The 6,000-nt window shown below is 46.3% G+C and overlaps 1 long non-coding RNA gene across 1 annotated transcript in view; it reads left to right on the plus strand.

Annotated features, from left to right (window-relative positions):
• Nucleotides 1-2,833, plus strand: part of LOC309333284 — a 150,118-nt gene extending 147,285 nt beyond the window's left edge. The window contains exon 2 of the long non-coding RNA XR_014152447.1: nucleotides 2,767-2,833. This is a non-coding gene — a long non-coding RNA (uncharacterized lncRNA). The remainder of the gene's footprint in view (nucleotides 1-2,766) is intronic.
• The last annotated feature ends 3,167 nt before the right edge of the window (nucleotides 2,834-6,000 follow it).

The following is a 6,000-nucleotide window of genomic DNA, read 5'->3' on the forward strand; positions in this document are numbered from 1 at the left end:
TCCAAGAGTATTAAAAGAACTGGCAGATGTGATCTCAGAACCACTGGCAGTCATCTTTGAGAATTCCTGGAGAACAGGCGAAGTCCCGGCAGACTGGAGGAGGGCAAATGTTGTCCCTATTTTCAAAAAGGGGAAAAGAGAGGACCCAAATAATTACCGCCCAGTCAGTCTGACATCAATACCAGGGAAGATTCTGGAGCAGATCATTAAGCAAACAGTCTGTGAGCACCTAGAAAGGAATGCTGTGATCACCAATAGTCAGCATGGATTTCTGAAAAATAAGTCATGTCAGACTAACCTGATCTCGTTTTTTGACAGAATTACAAGCCTGGTAGATGAAGGGAACGCAGTGGATGTAGCCTACCTTGATTTCAGCAAGGCATTTGACAAGGTGCCCCATGATATTCTTGTAAAGAAGCTGGTAAAATGCGGTCTTGACTATGCTACCACTCAATGGATTTGTAACTGGCTGACTGACCGAACCCAAAGGGTGCTCATCAATGGTTCCTTTTCATCCTGGAGAAGAGTGACTAGTGGGGTGCCACAGGGTTCTGTCTTGGGCCCGGTCTTATTCAACATCTTTATCAACGACTTGGATGATGGACTCAAGGGCATCCTGATCAAATTTGCAGATGACACCAAACTGGGAGGGGTGGCTAACACCCCAGAGGACAGGATCACACTTCAAAACGACCTTGACAGATTAGAGAACTGGGCCAAAACAAACAAGATGAATTTTAACAGGGAGAAATGTAAATTATTGCACTTGGGCAAAAAAAATGAGAGGCACAAATACAAGATGGGTGACACCTGGCTTGAGAGCCGTACATGTGAAAAGGATCTAGGAGTCTTGGTTGACCACAAACTTGACATGAGCCAACAGTGTGACGCGGCAGCTAAAAAAGCCAATGCAATTCTGGGCTGCATCAATAGGAGTATAGCATCTAGATCAAGGGAAGTAATAGTGCCACTGTATTCTGCTCTGGTCAGACCTCACCTGGAGTACTGTGTCCAGATCTGGGCACCACAGTTCAAGAAGGACACTGACAAACTGGAACGTGTCCAGAGGAGGGCAACCAAAATGGTCAAAGGCCTGGAAACGATGCCTTATGAGGAACGGCTAAGGGAGCTGGGCATGTTTAGCCTGGAGGAGAGGAGGTTAAGGGGTGATATGATAGCCATGTTCAAATATATAAAAGGATGTCACATAGAGGAGGGAGAAAGGTTGTTTTCTGCTGCTCCAGAGAAGCGGACACGGAGCAATGGTTCCAAACTACAAGAAAAAAGATTCCACCTGTCAGGGAACTGCCATCGGAGAGTCAGGTGGTGGAAGGGCTCAAGGAAGCTAGGAGACCTTCGGATGCTGAGGAAGGAACCAGTAGGGGGAGAGGGAGAGTTCCTGCAGAAACTCAGTCGGAGGAATGGCTCCAAGATGCTTCCAGTGAGAACAGCGGGGAGGGCTCAGGACCTCCGCTGGGGACGCCTACTCTGCGCAGGAAACTGTCACGCAGAGAATCCAGAAGGAGAGTTTCCGTCAAGGAACTCTTATGTTGGCGTAAATTCCGGAAGCGCCCACTGACGGATTCTGCCAGCGATTGAGGTAGCCATGCACCCATGGCTCCGCGGACTGGGAGAGTTTAGGAACTGATGGCAAAGCTTTGAGGGCTTAAACGCTTACGCACGAGCAGCCCCCTTTTCCCATTACACCACCTAAACATTAGGAAGAACTTCCTGACAGTAAGAGCTGTTCAACAGTGGAATTTGCTGCCAAGGAGTGTGGTGGAGTCTCCTTCTTTGGAGGTCTTTAAGCAGAGGCTTGACAGCCATATGTCAGGAGTGCTCTGATGGTGTTTCCTGCTTGGCAGGGGGTTGGACTCGGTGGCCCTTGTGGTCTCTTCCAACTCTATGATTCTAGGATTCTATGATTCTATGAACTCGAAGCTGCAACTGCGGGTGCATGAGCAGTGCTTGGCACTTCATCATCTTTGCTTGGGATAGAAAAATAAGTTCCTTTCATGTCCAACAATGCTGGCACAGCAAGAGGAGTGACACACGTGGTTTCCTGTCCAAAGGTGAACTTGTCAGGTGTTTTTTTTTTTGTAATCAGAGTGGCAGCAGCCACTATTGTTCGCATGCAGGGAGGCAAACCGTAAGTTGGCTTACATCGTCATAAGTAGGCATATAAGTTTTAAAACACACCTTCAAATAGTCTAATTATTTTAGTGGGTGTCAGGGAACTGCCATCGGAGCCAGAGGCAGAGGGAAGGCTCCAGAGGGATGCCGGAGAGGGTCCCAGTAGGGAGAGAGGCAGCCCATCCGCTGGGGAAGGAAATCAGCTTAGCACCAGTGGAGGAGGGGGGCAGATGGGGGAATCGGAGAGAAGGCTCCAGGACTCCTCGCCGGAGACCAGCGGGGAGAGCACGGGTCCTCCGCTGCCCACACCCTCCCTGCGTAGAAGACTTCCGCGCAGGGAGAGTAGGAGGAGACTGGGCGTCAGAACTTCTTTGCTGGAAGAAGTTCAAGAAACGCCCACTGACGGATTCTGCCAGCGATTGAGGCAGCCATGGATGGGTGGCTGTCTGGACAGAAAGGGTTTGTGGAGTTTGGAGTTTACAGGGTTAAAACTCCTTGGTGTCCTGTATCTGGGAGGTTCCTGACGCAGGGCCGTACGTCACAGGCTTTGTCCGTCTTTGTCTGTGAGAGTTGGTTTCACTTTTGACTGAGAGACGCTGCAAAGAAGCTGTGTGTGCTTTTAGCACGGGAAAGATGCCGGAAAGCTCCGATGGAATGAGACTGATTTATGGCTTGTAAATAAACGCTTTAGAGATAGCAACGAACTGTCTCTGGACTTAATTTATCCCTCTATCTCACACGGACGGCAGGATCGCTGCAACTCTGTTTTTCCTGCCCAGGTCAGCCCCAAGCAGAGCTGCCCAGGGGAAGCGCTGACTGGACGACAGGATTTATTGCCAAAGGGTTCACCCAGGTAACCCAGCCAGGTGTGGCGTCAACTTACGCACGAGCAACCCCCCTAGAACCATTACAGTGGGCTCCTCTTCAGGGAGGAGGATCCCAATTGCAAACCTCAGGACCAAAGGTGCTACGTCCACTTTATCGCTATATGGTCTTATATACTAAAATACCCCTTTGTACTGCCCTTTTGTCTACTTCACCTCCTTTTCTAAATTGTTTAATCCCAACATCATTTTTTTTCTCTCATCCTCTCTTTTTTCCTTTTTTTTTTTTTTTTGACACTGACACAAAGATGAAGTACATTAACAAGGTAGCACAGGTGATAATCTGGCATCTGAAATCATTCACATGAACAGAAAGCTTAAAAGCACATAAAAAAACATGTATCAGATGCTTTCTCTTCTCCAGGGTTAAATGTGATTGTAACATATACACACACAAATTGCAAGCAGAAATTAAATCACAAAAGAATGAGATCCTCTCGGAAGGTAGCATATTACCGTGATTATCCTACCTTTGCCTTTTAAGATATGCTTCTGTTTTAAATTCTTTCTGCAGAATATTTACTGCGAAAGGGAGTTTTTGTTAGGCTCCACTTGAAAGTTGATTGACCTTTTAAATAAACTATAGGACAGTCCTTCCCAGTTTCCCCCTATTATTATTTACTATTTATCTGCAAATAATTTAATCCTTGATATACATATTCACGTACTTAATTGACTTGGGACAGTGGTTCAGTTAAATTAGGGCACAGCAATAGGTTAAGTGCTACCTGCTATGTGGCTGAATTTTCTTATATAAAAAAATCTGATAACAGTTTGAAAGGGTGCAACTCAACTTTTAACACCAAATTTTTTGCATATCTATTCAATTCAATCCTATATAGAGCAGATGGGGGGGGGGTGAGAGAGCAGGTACCAAGACACCATTTAGGGGAAAGGTTCCTGCTTGTTCCTTTTCATAATGTGAAACTAAATATCTGACCTAGAGCACTAGGAACATTTTAGGGAACACCACCATGTCGGAGAAGGCTACGACAGCATATGACACAAGCAGCCCTGATAAGAAGTGCCTGATAACTTCCATATTTGAAACCACAAAGAAAGGCACAAACCACAAACGAAAGAATACAGGCAGTGGGGCCTCTTGCTTGGTGTTATTTGCTTTATGAATTAAGGTCCCAGTTTCCTGTTGGTACTAAAGGGTTAAGAGGTAACAAGTCGCTCTAATCACTGAGCAGCTGGAAGTCATTAAGCATCCAGGAATGTGAGTTAGTTTGTATAAATAGTCAGTTCACACGTGTTTCTCTCTCTCTTCCCCCCTTGCTGATATGAGTTAAGTTTAGAGTAAAGTTTTTTCTTTATGCCGGAGATAAAAGCATGTGTGCTTTATCGCCAGGGTTTTGCTTTTGTAAATAAAGTTTTTTCCTGAGTTCCAAAGTGCTTGCTCCAGGATTCTTCATTGAAAGGTACTGCCTCTCCTGCCTTCTTCAGCCGCTGCACAAAATTCTCTGCTTATGGCGTTGGAAGCGCACTGGACGTTTACTTAACATTAAAGTAATTAAAGTTTAATGGACAGGTTATGGCTGTTTGTACGTCAAGAAGGAGATAAGGAGTGCAGTTCAGAGTGATTTATGAAAGGACTGGAGCGAAGACAGAAGCGGTTGCCGACAACGAAAGCCTTCAAAGCAGCTTGAGTCCTGCAACGTGCCTAGAAAAGTTTTGAACAGGCACTGTGCAGTTTGTACTCGCTGGAAGACGTCTTATTCCTCAAGGAGCCACCTCAGCAGCTGGGAGACGGTCTACAGGTGTGTGAGTATCATTCCTAAGCCCCAGGGAGGATGGCAGAGTCCCAGGAAAGTTTTGCTGTCCCGTTTACGCGACTCAATGGGAAAAATTGGCAAGATTGGAAGGCTAGAGTAAGGGTTTGGTTACAAGCAAAAGAGTTGTGGAGTTGTACTGAAGCACCGCCTTTACAGGCAGCTGCAGACGCGTCTGCAGAAGACAAAGCAGCAGCAGCAGCTTCACAGAAACGCGACAGGAAAGCCCAAGGTCTATTAGTTTTGGCAGTGGGACCAGAGCAAATGCCTTACGTTTCTGAGTTAAAGAACACGCATGAGGTCTGGACGGTTCTGCAGCGGCTAAATTCCAGAAACACTGCGGGGGCCAAGATCCATGCTACAAGATGTTTGTTTGATTTACGTCTCCAACCGGGAGCGTGTGTGAAAGAACATATTGCCAAAATGGTGTCTGCCTTTAATCAACTAAGACAGCTGGGCATTCCTTTCTCTATGGAGCAGCAGTCATACATATTGTTGTCTTCTCTTGATAAAAGCTATGAGACTCTAGCTTTAACTTTGGAAGCTATGCCTTCAGCTGAATTAACCCTTGAGTACATTTTGTTGGTTTCTGCTTTCTTCACTGTGCAGCGAAGTGCTTGTCACAAGACAGGTGTTTACATTCCACAGTCAGCGTACTGTTGGGTTTTCCCACGGGAAAAGGAGACTGGATGTGACGTACACTGGTTTCCTGTTTTTCACAGTTCTCTCCGTGTTTCAGAAGAGAGAGGTTGCTTCTCTGCTCTCAGAGAGGCAGGATGCTTTTCTGTAATCTACCAGCTTTGAAGTGTAAATAAAGTAATGTAAAGTATGTGGCACGTACTGCTCATCCTTCCGCTGGGTAAAAGGCTCTGCAAACACAACATTGCTGGTTATCGGGCCCAGAAAACGGATGGACTTCAGAATGCCGGCAAAGGAATGCAAAGGGACGGATCGGACGATATCTCTGCGCGTCAGGATGATTGATGAGAGGTATGTTGCTCATGCTCCGGACAGCCTGCCAGCTCCTAATTAATGGCTTTATGGCTGGACTTTGAACTTTTAGGGCCGTTTGCCGCAACCAGGCAAAGGCTCTAAGGCAAAGGCTTGGGGAGGTTTGAAATCAAAAGCACTTTTGAATTTGCCTTTGGAATGAGGTTTGAAGCAGCAGAGACGCAGCTGGTATAAAGCAGCTTGTTTAAAGCAGCAGA

This window comes from Podarcis erhardii (assembly GCF_964252035.2).
Source record: "Podarcis erhardii genome assembly, chromosome: W".
NCBI lineage: Eukaryota > Metazoa > Chordata > Lepidosauria > Squamata > Lacertidae > Podarcis > Podarcis erhardii.